Source organism: Ailuropoda melanoleuca, chromosome 7, assembly GCF_002007445.2.
Source record: "Ailuropoda melanoleuca isolate Jingjing chromosome 7, ASM200744v2, whole genome shotgun sequence".
Classification (NCBI taxonomy): Eukaryota; Metazoa; Chordata; class Mammalia; order Carnivora; family Ursidae; genus Ailuropoda; species Ailuropoda melanoleuca.
Window position 1 is genome coordinate 36,162,357 of NC_048224.1, and position 17,671 is coordinate 36,180,027.

General features: G+C 43.6%; 1 long non-coding RNA gene across 1 annotated transcript in view; it reads left to right on the plus strand.

Annotated features, from left to right (window-relative positions):
• The first annotated feature begins 489 nt into the window (after positions 1 to 489).
• Positions 490 to 17,671, plus strand: part of LOC105236351 — a 103,002-nt gene continuing 85,820 nt past the window's right edge. The window contains exons 1-2 of the long non-coding RNA XR_002142133.2: positions 490 to 527; positions 746 to 974. This is a non-coding gene — a long non-coding RNA (uncharacterized LOC105236351). The remainder of the gene's footprint in view (positions 528 to 745; positions 975 to 17,671) is intronic.

The following is a 17,671-nucleotide window of genomic DNA, read 5'->3' on the forward strand; positions in this document are numbered from 1 at the left end:
GTTGTCAGAAAGAAATTTGTTGGAACCCTATTGCTGCTGCTTCCTTGCCATATGATATGGAACAAACGATTTACTATCCCAGAGCCGGGGTTTCTGTGGCTGAAGATGGGGCTGGAAATTATCTTCCAGAGTCATATGAGGGTTCTGTGAGATCCCAGGGATGAAGTTCTGAGCACCGTGTGCTGCACACCATACCAAGGATCCAATCCGAGTCTATGCTGCTATTTCCCAACCCTGGGGTGTACTCACATTTTACTTGCTCTAGCAAACAAATCTGAAAGTTTCAGTGGCTTCAAAATAATAAAGCTTTATTCCTCACTCACCAAGCTGTCTATGTGGGTGTTCCTGGTCGGCAGGAAGCCTTCCACATGGTGAGTCAGAGACATAAGCTCCTTCCACCTGTGACTTCTCTCTCTCTGGGATGAAAAAAGAGAAGGCGGAGGAGGCATGCCTTGGCCCAGGAGGGAGACACATCACTTCCGCTGGTTGGTCAGAAGCAGTTGTATTGCCCCCACAAGAAGCCTGGGGTGCGTGGAAGCGGGATTGCGCACACTGCAGCCATGTCCCCGGGCGGTTCCATGCTATAGCGGGGGAGCAGGAATCTCTGGGGAACAGTGAAATTAGTTGTTGCTGCTGCAGGAGGGGGAATACTGAGGCGGGATCGGGCTCTGGACCGGGAGGCTGGATTTATGGAGGTGGAAACAACGTGTCAGATTCACATTTCTTTCCTCTTGGTCTCTTGTAGAGCTCATTCTGGCAGATCCTGCCCCGTTTGGAACCTGGCTGTGAGCAAGAAAACATCTGTGGTCGGAAAGTGGGGGCAGTGATTCAGGCCTGTTTGGGACTTGGAGAGAGGATGTCCTTGAACCCTTTGCTCGGCAAACAGCTCCCTCCCACAAGGATGTGAGAGGTCATCTGTCTGTCTACTTTGACACTTTCACCCAGTGACCTTCAGGGATTCAGACACCTTCCCGGTAAGTTGGAGTGCACTCAGCACAGACTGTCCTTGGATTTGACCAAAACTGACTCACTGAAGGTCCAAGTGAGAGGAGAAGGCAAAAGCAGACAAACAGGCACTGAGGACTTTGCCGTCCCAGACCTGTGTCATGTAAACAGGCTGTCTGCTTCCCAGCCAAGGAATGAGCCCGGACTTGGGTGGAATTGGAGCCTTGACAGCTAATCCCCACAGCCTTTGACTGTGGAGCACTGTGCTCAGATGGGGCATGCTGCCCACACCGGGGCACAGGGGAGAGGCAGGATGGTGGGGGAGGAATGCGTCGTTGGAATCAGACACAACTGCTCCCTGCCACTTACTCAGCTTTGTGACCTTGCATAAGAGTCGCTGATTCTTTCTAAAGCTCAGTTTCCCCATCTGTGAAATTGGCATAACACTGTGGACCTCAAATGCTTCGGGACACCACTAGCACATGTATGCAAGTAATATTCTCCCGCTGTTCCTTCTATGCGCAGGAGAGAAATTTGTTATCTCCTCAAATGAATTAATTACATAATAGGAGCCACCATTTCTTGAGCTCCTCTTCTGAGGCATTTATTCCTTGCAACAACTGTAAGATAAATGGTATTATTCCCGTTGTATAGGTTTGGGCACTGAGACTCAGGGATTATACTAGAGATAGTGACTTTGCTCTTTCTACTGCCCTGTGATTGAGGAGAGAAAGAAATAAAGCAACAGAGTCAAAGGAGCATACAGGGGGTGGGGGTTAAATGTCAAGTCTGGAAGTCTAGAAGTTACGGTCTTTAACCCCCGTCTAGCTTGGATAATAGAATTTTCATTATAATCTTTCTTCCTGTATTAGTCACTCGTATGTTCAGTCATCAATGTATCTATTACTAATTAATTAGCAAAGATTTACTATGAACTTCTTTTTTATTATTATCATGTTACGTTAGTCACCATGCAGTACATCATTAGGTTTTGATGTAGTGTTCCATGATTCATTGTACTATGAACTTCTTATGTCCTGGAGCCTTGCTAGTCTTAAAACGTGGTTCCTGGGCTAGAAGCCTCAACATTGCCTGGCATTTGTTAAAAAGGCAGAATTTTAGGGTTCACCCCAGGCCCACTGAGTGGGAATCCACATTTGACAAGATCCCCATACACTCAGGATTGAAAATCACTTTCCTGATGCTTCCACCCCCCCACACACACTAGAGGTAGATACACGGGGTACGCCCTGGGTCTTGACAGAATGGGAGGTGCCACAAAAAAAGGCTGCCACCTTAGAAAGTGTTTGGGGCTTCTTATCTCCTCCTCCTCCATAGCCCCCACAATTAGCCCACCATTCACCTTGGCATCAAAGTCATTCACACAATTGTTTATTAGGCTGGAGTAGGAATTCCATGATGTTAGGATATAGCTCTGCCCCATATATCTGACTGTGGCCACGGATTTTTTTGTGGGGATTCTAAAATATGGGAAAATGGAAAGAGCCATCACTCACTTCCCGCCCCATTTGAAAGATGTTGGCTCTTCAATAGGTGCCAACTGAAGATTAGGCAGAGGAGCCAGGGCCCCGCATGCATTAAGTTCGTTCCTATGAACACTCTTGGGAAGCCCTGACAATGTTTACCATCATGGAACATCTGCCCCATGCCAAGCTCCAGGAGGAATGATGGCACAACCCTTGTGAAATTCTCGTGATGCCTTTGGGTGGGTGGCCTCGTTCCCATTTTCAGAAGAGCAAACTGAGGCTTGGAGAGCCTATGTAGCTTGACCAAAGTCACAGCAGCAATGAATGGTAGTGCAAGGCTACATTCATGCATTTTTCCAAACTTGGAATGGGAATTTAAATACGGGAAACCATGCATTTTTCACAACTGGGAATGGGAATTGACATGCAAATAAAGGGAAACCTCATCAGTGGGCCTTTGGAATGTATTTCATAGACTGCTATTCTCCTGCCCTATCTGAGGGGGAGGTAGGAGAGGGAGTAGGAGGATGGGCAGAGTCTGTCAAACATGGGGCTTGGGGATATGCTCATGTCCTGTTTCCAGTATATATTTTTTAAAGGTTTTATTTATTTATGTGACAGAGAGACAGCCAGTGAGAGAGGGAACACAGCAGGGGAGTGGGAGAGGAAGAAGCAGGCTCTTAGCAGAGGAGCCCGATGTGGGGCTCGATCCCAGAACGCCGGGATCAAGCCCTGAGCCGAAGGCAGACGCTTAATGACTGAGCCACCCAGGCACCCCCTGTTTCCAATATATTAAGAGCCATCCTCCTCCAGAGCTTCTTCACTTCAGCAAAGTCTGGATGAGCTCACTGGGGGCCAAGAAAGTGGCTGGTCCTGGATGAACTCACCATCTCGGTGTTTGCCCCACCTCCCACCCTCAGCCAGCAAGTGCTGATGGCAGAGCAAGCCTCTAGATTACCTGGCATGTGGCACAGGCAGCCCAATAGACCAGTACAGAGGCCTCACCACCCGTGGTTTCCCGCCTGGACTCTGCTTCCCTCAGGAGCCTTGTTTGAAAGCTTAGAGCCCTGTTTAGGACAAACGGGGCTGTGCCGAGGGCCTAATCTTCACAGCGAAGGACTGGCATCTTCTTAACACAAAAGAGTTGCTGATTCCACATGATGAAGCTGTTGTATGTACTCTTCCTTTGGGACCATAGAGTGAAGTGAGTACACCCTGAGATGTAGATTAGGATCCCCCCTCCTCCATCGATTAGCTCTGTGATTTTTGTCCAAGTCAAGCAACCTCTCTAAGTCTCGGGTGCCTTCGTTTGTTCAGTGGGACATTCATATGAGATACACACTTAGTGTCTTGGTACAGGTCCTGACTCTGAATGGGTGTTCAAGCAATAATTGCGATGATGATTCCATTTAGCTGCATGAAGGTTACTTGAATACAAACATCTTATATTCACTTATATTCTTTTTTTAAAATAATTTTTATTTTGTTATATTAGTCACCTTACAGTATACCCCCAGTTTCTGATGCAATGTTCCATGATTCATTATTTGCGTATAACAACCAGTGCACCATGCAATATTTGCCCTCCTTAATACCCATCACTGGCCTTATATTCATTACAACATTTTCCATTTTAAGTTGTAGAAATCCAACTTGAACCTAGCCTAAGCATAAATGAACAAACAAATGAAATTCTGTGTATCTGGCAACTCCATGGGTGATCTACCTTCAGGCTGGGTTTAGGGGTTCCAGCTGCGACATCAGAGCTCAACCTCTCTTCACCCCTTAGCTCAGTGTCCTTCTGGGTATGGGTCTGATTCTATGGACAGGCTCTGGCCACCAGGGCTCCAGGGTCACATGTTTTCTAGCTTATTAACTTCCAATGCCCATTTATCCATCCAGGCAAGACTTCGATGGGCCTTGCTTGGATGAGACGAATGCACCTAGACCAATCACTCTTGCTAAAGGCACAGAGCACTGAGATGGGCTGATCTGGAGTCCCATGACCGACCCTGTGATCAGGAAGGGTATGCTGGTAGATGTAGAGGCTATAGCTCTAATGGGGTGACACAGAATGAAGAAAAGAGCTCTGCCAAAGGCAGAAAGGATGCTGGGCAGATAAAAACAAAGGCTATCCACCCTACCGCAAGAGCACTAGAGGAAGAAAGTACTTGCTCCTGCTTCTTCCCTAGGTCTCACTATGAGTCAGTGTGAGTCCTGGGACAGTCGTTTCTGAAGTCATTAAAGTGAATTCTGTTGGTTTAGAAATATATATAGCTTCCAAGCAAAGGAAAAGACCCGAGGGAGGAGCTGAGGGAAGGAAAGCAGCTGAGCTGTGCAAATCTGAACTGCAAGTGGAGCCCCCAGGCTATGTCTGTCACTTTGGCTTAGAACACATGGAACTCAGGGCAAAATTTCACTCAACCAGCTGGGCGTCTTATGGAGGTTCTTTGCTCTACTTGCTTTTAGATCAGTGCCATACACATCAGGATGGGTGGTATGTGGGAAGTTTTCTGTCTGTATTTTGAATGCCCTCTTTATTGTCTTTGCTCAGACTTTCCAAAACAGTGACAAAAGCCAAACACCCAAAGCTAAGTCAATGTCACATGAAGAGATCTTTGGCCCTATGAGCTTTTTCTCGGCAAACACTTGTGTGCTGTGTTAGCATGGAGTTAAGCAGGCCAGGATTTGCCTTTGCAAACCAGTAAGGAAAAGGCCTCTTTGTTTCTCTTTCTACCCTTGTCAGGCCTCTGTGGTGGTAGGAACCAAGGCCTTCCTTCAGAGCTTTTCCCCAGGACTTATTTCATTTGTTTGACAAATGCTTGTTAAACACCTGTTTTGTGTAACAGGCTGTGTTAGGAGATGAAGCCCACATGTGGAGGCCAGATGGGCACCATCCTTCATCTTCTTACTCTGCTTTTTCTAGTCCTCTCACTGGTTTCACCATTGCCAATGTGAAGAAGGCTTCCAGCACCTCTTTACTCAGGATTCTTGAGGGGAGATGCAGGAGGGAGATTGCTTTGCACATCGCAGAGCAAACAATTTACAACATTCTCCTGAAATATTTTCATTCCTCAAAATTGGTTCTAGGACATGGCCATATGCTAGGGTCATGGGTTTTCTTTTCCCTTTTCCCCAGCCTTGTTGATCCCAGTTTTCCTCCATCTCAATACCCACTCCTCTCCCCTACTTCCATATGTTCATCCTTCTATCTTCCATGAAGCAGAATAATTCAGCTCTGCCTCAGTTTTACCTTTAGTTTTTTCTATGTAAATAGCATCATAATGCCTAGAAGACTAAAGGTCCCAGTTTCCAGGATGTACATTACTTATAAAGCAATATTAATCTGTGATAATGTCAGCCTAGCTTGGGGCATAGATCCAACCCTGAAATGGCATGGTCACCACCAGCTCCCTCAGAAGGTGCTGGGGTGTAATGTGCACCATGTCAGCTGAGGCCAACTTGGATAACAATCAGTTACTGTGGAGATGCATCACTGATTGCCTTCCTCAACCTAATGCCTATTTGCTTAACTAATAGCAGTGAGAGTCTCTATTAAGGGCTGTTAACACTACAAAATGCTGTTTGTTGAGCCTGCCAAAGTGATAAGTGATGCAGGTATTTACTCTCTTCTTCTCAAGGCTGATGGTCAGAAGCTTAAAACAATTTTGAAGTGGTTAGTTTTTAAAGAAGAAACTAGTCAAGTCTACAAATAAGCCAATGGTTTGGGAGTGGAATCACTAACACTAAAAGAAGTCCACAAATGTTTGTTGGCTCCTAATGGATTTGCTTAATTATAACCACAAGGCATACACAAACACACACAATACCTACTCAGATGCACATATTTCTTTGTATCAGCATACACTCTTAAGATCAGTGTTCTCTTATGCCCAGCTCTGAGTTTACAATTCAAGTGTTTCATTTCCCAACCACGCGAGTGAATTGCCCTGCTATGTTCAACAAGGAAGGGAAACACCAGGATTGTAGAAGACATGAAATGAATGAGAGATTGCTTACTTCAAATACATATCCTCTTAACACAAGTAAATGCTGGCTTTCCTGGCTCTTTTCCACTCTGACTCCACTTGCGTATGCCCATGGAATTTGCATTATTCGGTCAAGGGGATCTCTCCCCTTTTGAAGTATAAAACCATTAAACAAATGTTTCTTTCATGTTTGTGAGCTGCCTGCCTGCCCCTGTAGTGGCACCAACTGCATTCTCATGCCTTGACAATGAGAAGTTAGTTATCTTTGACTCCTTGTGGGATTCTAAGACTCAACCGGTAGACTCCTGCATGTTTTGAGAGCTCCAGAGTCAAAACTGGAGAGGTGACTTTAGGAGATGGTTTAAACAGTCATAAAATTTATTGTCCAAACCAGGACCTTTTAAGGGTGAAAGGATATGTTATTAATAATTACACCAAGACTACAGGTATTTGGTGGGACACCAGGTCTTCTCAGTAAAAAACAATTGGTTCTATTTATTGAGCCCCTACTGTATGCTAGGGATTTAACTCATCCTTTAATAATCCTTCTATTTAATCCTCAGGGTAACCTTATTTAATCGATACTGTTATTCCCATTTTACAGATGAAGAGATGAAGGCTCAAGGAGCAAGTCATGTAAAATGGTTCTTCAGTCATACCCTAGTGAAAGCAGACATGAGTAGGGATTTGAACTGAGGTCTGTCTGATTCCAAAGTGCACACACTTTGCACTGTACAGTATGGGTTCTCATCCTGTAGTTCAATATTTTCTTCTTCTTCTTCCTTTTCTCCCTTCCTCCTCCCCTCCCCCCTCCTTCTCCTCCCTCCTCCCCCGTCCTCCCTCCTTCTTCTTCTTCTTCTTCTTCTTCTTCTTCTTCTTCTTCTTCTTCTTCTTCTAGTAAACTGGGTTCTAAGGAGATCTAGGTTGCTTGTTGGCTGCCATATGCATTCTTAAAGACAAAGAGGAGATCAATGAGGAGAGCTACAAAAAGAGCAGCTTCACTTTCATGGCTAATATGTTGGCCAATCAAATGGGATTTCATTTGGGTGTGGGGTTCTATTGTTTGAAAGAAAGAAAAAATAAGAGAAGAGAGAAGGACAAGGGAAAGGAAAAGAGGAAGAGAAGGAAGGAAGGAAGGGAGGGAGGAAGGAAGGAAGGAAAGTTTCTGAAATTGAAACTCCTTGTTTTGAAATGGAAAAGCTGAGCTCCAGAGAGAGAAGGTTCCTTACCCAATGTCCCATAGCAAATCATAGAGGGAAACAGTGATCTGGAAAATCCAGGTCTTCTGATTTTCACTTCATGTTCTTTCTGCTACGCTTTGCGAAACACATTTTGAGAGAATGTGTTGCTGGCTGAAGCTATTTCCATATTTTACCTCATTTTGACATTGGCAGTGAAAGCTGTTTTTTTTAAAGATTTATTTATTTACTTTAGAGAGAAAGAGAGGGTGGGGAGAAGCATGGGGAGGGGAAGAGGGAGAGGGAGAGAGAGAAGCTGAAGCAGAGTCTGTGCTGAGCGTGGAGCCTGATGCAGGGCTCAATCTCATGACCTTGAGATCATGACCTGCTCTGAAACCAAGAGTCAGACACTCAACTGACTGAGCCACCCAGGCACCCCTGAAAGCTGATTTTAAATATTGACCCAGAAAAGCTTTCACAAATTTCAGATATACTGTGGAAGAGGTTTTAAATAAAGACTAGTGTGTACATGTTGAATTTTGTTATGTTTCTTAGTAAAAAAAAAATGTTGTGTTACTAAATTTTTTTTTTCACCGTGGTCCTGGACTATTTAAGGAAAATTAAGTGATAATAGTTTCAGGTTGGAGAGTGGAGAAAGCTACATTCACTTTTCAGTAAAGTAGGATCAGGGGCATGGATTTGAAAAGGAAGCCGCAGTCAACAGTAGGCCGTCCACACCCCTTCAGTAATTGCTGCTGCCAGTTATGTGCTCCTGAGCAATGAGATGAGGCACTGACGTAGCCGTGGGCATAGCATTTCCTTCTCCTCCTTGAAATTATCTTCCCTGGTCCTTGCTCCTGAGCCTTGTGTATGTTTGGGAAGTAGGATGAAAAGCAGTTGATATACAACTGTTGGTAAGCCCATTCTGCAGCAGATTCCTCCAGATTCTTCCACATACTTTGCAATTGGGGTTAGATGGTCAGATTCTGGGGTGCCTGATCTCTGCTGTCCTTCAGCTCTGAGCTCTGTGGGGGATGCTTTGCTCTGGGCTGAATATTGGTAGAGTGTACAAACAGTGTATCCAGGAATGTGATAACTTAAAAAATCCTGTTTTTCATGCGTTCTAAGAAGTTCAGGAGCCAATAGGTAAAGAAAGGTATTTCAGAATGGGAACAGATGTAAATTGTGGGAAAATCATGAATGAAGAAGTGTGAAGTACAAAGGGGAGAAAAAGACAATTATATACTCCTCCCAAAAGATTATTTGTTAAAACCATTTATTGAGTGATGTGATGGACATGTGATTTCATGCAACTCTTCAGAACTTATCTATTGCCCAAAACTATGAAGAAAGAAATGTGTGTGTATGTATTCTTACATCACAGTGGAACTTGTCTGGCTCTGTGGGCACTCCTCAAGAAAGTTTGCCCTTCCTAAGTGGTTCTGGCTGTTGTTGGGAGCCCCAGATCATTTCCCTGCCCAGGGATCTCTCTTGCAGTGGTTCACTTACAAATGTGGAAAACAGAATCCATACTGATTCTTCAGATGGTGACTGAGCATTCTAAAGAAAGTTCAATTCATTAAAACTACTTTAAATTTTCATGAGAATGGCAAAAGGGCTAGGCAGAAAAAAGGAGGGAGTACTGTTTTCTGCTTCCTCATGGCTAACCTGTACTTTTGTTTCTCATTATTGCCCATGAAAGAAGAGCAATCATATATATCTTTACTATATATGTGTACTATATATATATATTGTGTGTGTGTGTGTGTGTGTGTGTATAATATATAATTTCCAAGAGGGCTCCAGGAAAATGTTACAAGACAGCTGTGGAGCAGATGAAAAATACAGGATTGGAAATCTAAGGATCTGGATTTGGGGCTTGATTTTATTACTTACAAAAGTACTAAGTTTTGGTTTCTTCCCCTATAAAAAGGGTTATACCTACCTCACAGGACTGTTGTGGAAATTAAATGAGATTATGCATGAGTGATTTGTTATAAAATAATTTCTTACTACATATGAAACAATCTGATGTTTTTAAGAGAGAAACTGATCCATGTGGCAAATATTATATTTAGATAGTGCCAGTGCAAACTTTGAAAACAGATCTAATATATAAATTTATAGGGACACAGTGTTACCTAGCAATGGAGACTTGTGACAGCCCAGAAGTTCATCTTTCAAGGCCAAAAGGTCCGAGCTGATGTCAAGGACCAGGGTGGACTCCATTTCTTTCCCAAGTGTGGTATAGCCTGCATCTCCTGGAAGGAAGGATGTGTTCTTCCCACCAAACTGTGACTAAGGGCAAGCAGTGAAAGTGCCCTGATATTTGCACAGGGCTTTTTACAGGGAGAGGCTAGGAGTCAAGTTGAGTTGCACTCTACTGAAAGCTTTAAATCACCTTATTACCTGTGAGGATTAATGCCTTTGTTTCCAATGAGGCTATTGGTCCACAGAATAAGGAAGAAGTCCCCTTTTGGAAAGAAAACCTCAGTCTTGTATGGTGATTAACACAATATAATAAAATAAAATTAAAAAAAAAAAGAAAACCTCAGTCCTGCAGAGAAAATTCACTGAAATGGTACATCTGTTTTTTTAAAAAATTATTTTATTTATTTATTTAATCATCTTAGTAATAGGTGGATACTATTTCCAAGTGTGGATGGTTCATCTGGTGTTCCTTTAATGCTGCCTGAGATTAGGGTCCTGTCTAATGGCAGCCCAGCTTCTTGCACCATTGGCCTTTGAGGCCCAGAATAAGATTTCATCTTTTTAAAGAACCCAGAACTCTCAGAAGCTAGAGAGATGGTTTGCCTTCATTCCTTTGTATATCAAGAGGAGGGACCAAAGATTCCTCCCTCCAGACCTTCTAATGCCTAGATTTCTGGAACCGTGAGAGGACAGAAGAGGAAGGATTAGAGGGCTGGTTGCTCCTCCTGAGCCCGGGTCTTACTGACCTCTTGGAATGTGGCACAGGGTAGAGTAGAGTGTGCTTCTGCCTGGGGACCTGCAGACTATACACTCTGCAAGGGCAAGGGTTGAATGATCATCTGTCTCATAAACTCATGTTCCCTCAAAGCCCAGCATCTGGCACAAGGGTAGGCACTCATTCACTATTGGATGATTGAATAGTAAATGAGGGAAAGCATTTCTGAACAATCCTTAAAGATGGCACCCAGTGAACGGGGCAGGGAATAGAAGGCGCTTAGGTTATTAGGAATGTATATGGTGTTTTCCTGTCTATTTCATTCCACTTAGACTCATCCAGAGAGAGAGAGAGAAGTATAGAGAGATGCATGTGATTCCCACTGAATGGATAAAGAAGCTGAGGATCACAGAATTCAAGTTCCTTGCTCAAGGTTACAGCTAGGCAGATCTCAGGTTCAAACCTATGTCTGTCTGAGAAGGAAAACCAGCACTGTCTCTACTCTGCTGTGCTGAGCAAGTCCCATGGTGTGGAAGTAAAGAGGTCTGCATTCATGAAGATGGGAAGTGAAGTGGGAATGTAACTAGACATCCAGTAGAAGGGCAGTCATGGCATTTTCTCATTGCTTTGCAATCTGGGTTCACACATCTTGAAAGTGGGATTTATTTGTTTTGTTGTACCTACAGATGAAATTTGAGTATCCTCAAGATCTGGTGTTTTGGCAGATATGAAAACATTTCTTGGCCACTTAGTATACGTTTAGATGTTGCTAGAACACTCCATGTGTATTCTGCAGTATAATCTCAGAAGAACTCAATAATATATTATGATCCCCCATTTTATAGATGTAGAAACTGAGGTTCAAAAGAATGAGTTATTCATTGAGGTTGTATACTGTAATTGGCAGAGCCAGTGTGTGTGAATCTAGAAATGCCTATTGGTTAAGTATTTTTATTCTTTTACTTCTCAGTTTGATGACATTGCAATTGACTGGAAAAAAAAAGAAAAAAAAAAGAAAGGATTCCAATTAATTTTTTTAAAGATTTTATTTATTTATTTGACAGAGATAGAGACAGCCAGTGAGAGAAGGAACACAAGCAGGGGGAGTGGGAGAGGAAGAAGCAGGCTCCCAGCGGAGGAGCCTGATGTGGGGCTCGATCCCGTAATGCCGGGATCACGCCCTGAGCCGAAGGCAGACGCTTAACCGCTGTGCCACCCAGGCGCCCCTCCAATTAATTTTTTGAGAAGCAGGCAACCTGTGCCAGGAGTTATTCCGTTGACTTCCAGGAAAAACTGATAATCATCGACAGAATCAAAAACACCAACAGTTCTGTGCTCTGTGCTTCTTTAGGCCCCAAGAATACACCTGAAAATGGAATAAATTCCAACTTGCCTCCCAGAGGGGGAAAAAAATACAAATTATTTTCATTCTGTTAGTTTACTGAACGGCTGTATTGAGGCATAATTCACGTTTTATAAAATTCACTCTTGGTTTTTAATACATCACAATGTTGTGCAGCTATCACAACTGTCTGATTCCCAGGCAATCTCAAATGGCTATCTAATTTGTCATGGGTGACAAGTGCTCCAAAGGCAAACAAGTGGGGCGAGGACGGGTGAGGGTGAACGTGCTGCTGGTCTACCCAGAGTGGTCAGGACAGACCTGCCAGATAAAGGGATATTGAGCAGAAACCTGAATGAGGTGAGGGAATGAGACATGGACATCTGGGCAAAGAAGAGTCCAGGTAGAGGAAACAGGGCAAGACCCTGAGGTGGGAGCACATCCCGTGCTTATGGAAGAGTAGACAAGTCAATGGCTAAAGGCCAGAGGGCAGGAGAGGGGGTAGTCTCATCAAAGTACCCAGTGCAATGCCTGGTACACAGCAGGTGCTCAATAAATGAGAGCTGTGGTTATGGTGGTTATTATCCCTGTTCTCATTGTAAAGCTGCCAGTCACCTTGCTTCCTGAGCACAGCAGCAGTGGCTCACCTCTGCATCTCCCTAGAGACAAGACCAATGCTTTTTTTTTTTTTTTATTTTTTTAAGGTTTTTTTTTTAATTTTTTTTATTTATTCAACAGAGATAGAGACAGCCAGCGAGAGAGGGAACACAAGCAGGGGGAATGGGAGAGGAAGAAGCAGGCTCTTAGCAGAAGAGCCCGATGTGGGGCTCGATCCCATAATGCCGGGATCACGCCCTGAGCCGAAGGCAGACGCTTAACCGCTGTGCCACCCAGGCGCCCCGACAAGACCAATGCTTTGCACATAGTACACCGTCATTAAGCATCCACTTAGTGAAAAAATAGAATCTTTTAATTAATAATCTTTGTTTGTTACAAGGACAGGGAGGAATAAATGCCCAGATGGACTGATAAATCATAAAGACAAGTTAATATTGAGCAATACTGCTGAGTATTTCTACCAAAGAGGCATGATTTTCTCTAAGGCCTTCAAAGTTCCTATTTTCTTAAGAGGTGGGGTGAAGAGTTTTGTTTTGTTTTGTTTTGTTTCTTTCCCTAGCCCCTGGTTGAAGGCAGCTCTGTGATGGGGTTTCTTTATAATTGGGCGAGGGGGTGTCTGGGTCAAAGTGACAGCCAACTTGCGCTGCTATTACAACACATTACATAAATAACTCTATATAATTGCTACCATCCATCAATTTGGGGAGATCAGTGGTGAGAGACGCTGCCAGTTTTCTTGGAATGAAAACTAAAGCTGCAAATAGCCCATAAAGTCACACTCGCTAATCAATGCCAGTGTTTTTAAGGGAGGGTAAATTGGTCCAGTCACCAATTCAACCTTGAGAAGGATTCCCCTGTGTATCCTTCATATTGGTTTGCAAGACTTTGCCCAATCCTTGCTTAGAGTGTTTTTTTTTCCCTCCTCTTTCGCCAACTTTTTTTTTTTTAATCATAGTATTATTCTTAGCCCTGCCTTCCCCTATGTTGCAACCTGAAGCCTTTGCTGAGTTGGCTAAGGACAGTTAGATTTCTAATGAGTTTAGGTTAATCTGACCACTATCTGCAGCTGAACAGAAAGGACATCCTGGCTTCTATGCAGATCTGGGGAGTTCTAAATGTCCAGGTTCTCTGTCTACATGGGTCAAGTTAACCTGATTGTTTCTCAGTTCTTCATTTCATTCTGGGTTGGCAGAAGACTAACCATGAGTTTCAAAAACAAACAAACAAACAAACAAACATTAGACTGCAGCATTCAAGAAGTATGACATTTGCAAATAGAAAGGATTCTTAAGGGATCACATCTTGCCCTTGACCCCAATCAGTTTAATACCCTGGGTTGTAAGCAGCATTTGAGGCAGAGGCCACCTTACTCCAGGCCTAGGAAAATGTGTCTGGCACAAAGTGGCAGACTAATCTTATTGAATTGACATTGAAGTAATGAAGTCACACTTTTGTTGATTGAAAATGAAATTGAACAGGCAGCTCCCACAGCTAAAGCTCTTCTGAGCAGAGATAAATGGTGAGTGGCTTGCTTTGCAGTAACCTGAGAAACTCTGGAAATTCCTAGAATGTAGCAAGTGAACCTTATTTAGTTTCCATGTGAATGGACCACAGGGTCTTCTCAGGGGTGGTTATGGTGGGTAGCGTATGTGCATAACAGGTGTGTGTTACAGACACAGCCAAGGACTATCCACCCCTAGCACAGAGTCTGGTTTTATTTCTCCATGAGAAATTTGCCTTTTTGTAAAAAAAAAAATCCCCTTTCCATCGGAATGTCCCTTTAGGTGGGAACCCCTGCATGCAGGTGAGATGGGGAGCCTATGAATTCCCTTTTCCTTCACCTTCCCTGCTCTGTCTAGATCCTACAGTTTTTGTCTGAATGAATGCTTGATGTACTTCAGAATGTTAGACTCTATTATATTAGTCAGAAGTACTTTTGTGGATAATTGGTAGGAAATTAAAGGATTCAAGGGTGATTTGGTGTTTCCAGAAATCTTTAGAAGTTCTTTGAGGGGAAAAAAATAAGTAAGTCTTGCTAAAAACCCCTCAAGCCAAGGGACATTGTTCTTTTTCATGGAAAATTGCTACTTAGAAACATACTATAAAATGTGTCATGCTTTTGGGTCAACAGACACTAAGCATTTAAATTTTCTTGGGCCAAACCAGAGTTACCAGTGATGGTTTTACCTTCTCTAGGTGCTGGTGTAAAGGCTGGTCCCATCATGAAGTGTCCCTTCCTGACTGGCAGCATTTACTAGCAGCAATAATGATGTCAGCAAGACCAGCTTCTATTAGAATAGCACTCCGTGCTTTCTGGAACTTCATTCATTTGCATTATCCTTTGATCTTAACAAGCCTGCAAGGGTGGTGAAGGTGCGTGATACAGATGAAGGAAGCCGAGGACAACAGGCTAAGTGGGAAGTGAATTCCTCAAGATCTCAGAGTTAAGGGTGTCTGAGAAGGGGAGAGCACGTCCTCTCAACTTTAATTTCTGTTCGGCGCTCAGTTAAATCTTAAGAGTGAGTCCCTGTGTTTTGGCTCCCAGGAGTCTATAGTAGCATTTGCCCAACCCAGACCTAAAAAAACAAACCAAACTCAAATAAACAGAAGAACAAGCAACATCCTGGGTGGCCTTGTCAGGCCCACTTGCTCTGGGGCCCAATTCCCCAAAGCAGGCCCTGGCCCCATCTCCATCACTGCTCATTTCAAGCCTGTCCTGTGCCACCACTTTCCATGGTGCCCACTTCTGTCCTTGGGGTGCCCTCTATAGGGTCTGGCTTTAGAGCCCCTTTTCTTCTGCTCTGCTAGTTTGTCTTTGAAGACATCACTTCTCTTCTCGGCTTCTTACTTTTGTGCCTTTGCCATCGACTGTCCCTGCCCTCCCTCGAGGCCTATGTCTTCTTTCATCCGATGACACTTTTGGGCTCCTTGCTGTTCTCTCCTCCTCCACAGTGCATCTCCTCAGCTTCCCAGTATCTTCCTAAACACACGTCTGCTTTCTGATTACCAGTAGGGGAAGTCAAAACCTATGGAGAGTGGCATTGGGGTCCCAGCCAGCCATCCTCACCACCCTGTTTTTTACCATTTCCATGAATGGGAACCCCAGCTACACTGTCCTGGTCACTGCCCTCATTATCTTCACTGCACTCCCCACCTCTGGGACTTGGCTCACACTATTCCAAGTGTAGAAATATAACAAATCAACTTTCCAGGATTATCACAAGTGCTGTCACCTTCAAGAAAACTTCCAGTCACAACTTCTCCAGAAAGGGAATCTTTCCCCACCATTTACAGCTGAAGCAAAGGGCTCTCTTGTTTGCAATATTTAATACTATCTGCCCTCAGTAGGCTGTGAGTTCCCTGAAACTCAAGACTGGCCCTTAGTCATCTTTTTTCCCCTGTATCTGGTATAAAATAAACACTCAAAGGTTTTCTTTCAATTGGATTTGGCACCAAGTGAATTATATTTTGATGGCTCAACTATCTATAGCCTCTCCTCCATAACAGGGTTATCAGGGAATATTGGAATTGCCATAGTTGTCTGGTTGATATTTATTTGCCAGGGGTAGCAAGTGAATAAAGTAGAACTATGGATACTGGACTTGGGGTGCCTACCCTTTGTGGACCCTTGACTTTTGAAGGCCCTGAAACACTGGCTGGAAGAAAAGGGGGCTGATTTGAGGGTGCTTCAAGGAAAGGGGGTGGTACATGTGTCTGGGAGCATACCAAACACACATACCATTGGCGGCATTATTCTCAGAAAGCAATAAGTTGGGGCCTTAGGATTGGAAATTATCTTCTAGTTCCATGTTGTTCCTTGGGTAACACCTTGGGCAAGCCCCTTGGCTTCTCTGCATTTCAGGGCTAATTATGGCTCTTTCATAGATTTATTGTGGGGGTGGCCCTTAAAAGCTTAGACTGGGCCTTTAAGCCAAGGAAAGACATTGAAAATATTTAAGATGGAAAATTTGTTTTATAAGTTGGAAGTAGCAAGATCAGACACTTTGACAGGCTATTTATCTAAGAGAAGTAAAAACATATGTTCACAAAAGATTTGTAAAAGAGTGTTTTCAGTGGCTTTATTCATAATGGCACTGGAAGCAACCCAAATGTCCATCAGCAGGAGAATGGACAAACTATGGTATCTTCATACAGTGGAATACTACTCGGCAGTAACAAATAAAATACTGATGTATGAAACAGCAAGGATTACTCTTGAAAACATGTTAAGTGAAAGAAGCCAGACAAAAGGAAAGAGATACTGTAAGATTCCATTTATATGAAATTGAAGGTCACAAGTTGAATCTTTGGTGAAAGAATCTGGGACAATGGTTGTCTCTGGGGTTAGGGATGGGGATTGACTGGTAGAAATAAGGGAATATTCCAGGCTGCTGGTAATGTTCTAATTCTTATTTGATGTGTTTATTTTGTGAGTATTGTATTTGTTAAGACTCATCTAATTATACACTTAAGATCTGTGCAGTTCAATTTATGTTTGTCAATTAAAAAAGACTCCTGAGAAGAGTTGTGTAGACTCACTTTAGGCCAGAGTTGGAAGCCTATGACAAAGGGAATTCAGGGCCTGGACCATCAGTATGGCCTTAGAAACAATTTCTCTGCAACCTAGTAATGTCATGGGAAGTTTTTAAGAAGAGGAGACATTTGGGATGAGTTATGAAATAGAGATAGGAATCTACCAGATGGACCAGGGATTAGAGTTTATTTCAGGAAGAGGGAAAGAAAGAGCCAGGCTGTGGATTGAAAAGAGTTGGAAGTATCTGATCCTTGCAAGTGGGAGGATGTAGTAGGACAGCGGGTCCATGCAGGAGATGGAAGATAAGGCCACAAAGGCATCTTGAGTGACCCAAGGGATGGCAATCTCAGCTGCACAACAGGACAGGGGAACACGCAGGACCATATCTCTGAAGAGAAGTCTGCAGAGAGAAGTTGGGGAGAGTGGTCAGCTTAAAAGGAATAGTTAAAACAGTTGGGAATGGATGAGCTGACTCAGAAAAACACAGTACGTGTGGCATGAAGACACATTAGGCTCGTGCTCATATCGACAAGAGTAAAGCGGTGGCTTGACCGTCAGCTGGGCTAGTCTTTGGCCTTGACTCAGCAGCCGAGCATGGACATGAAGCCGGCTTTGGGTGCAGACTGGCCGAAAGAGAGATCATTCTTTCTCC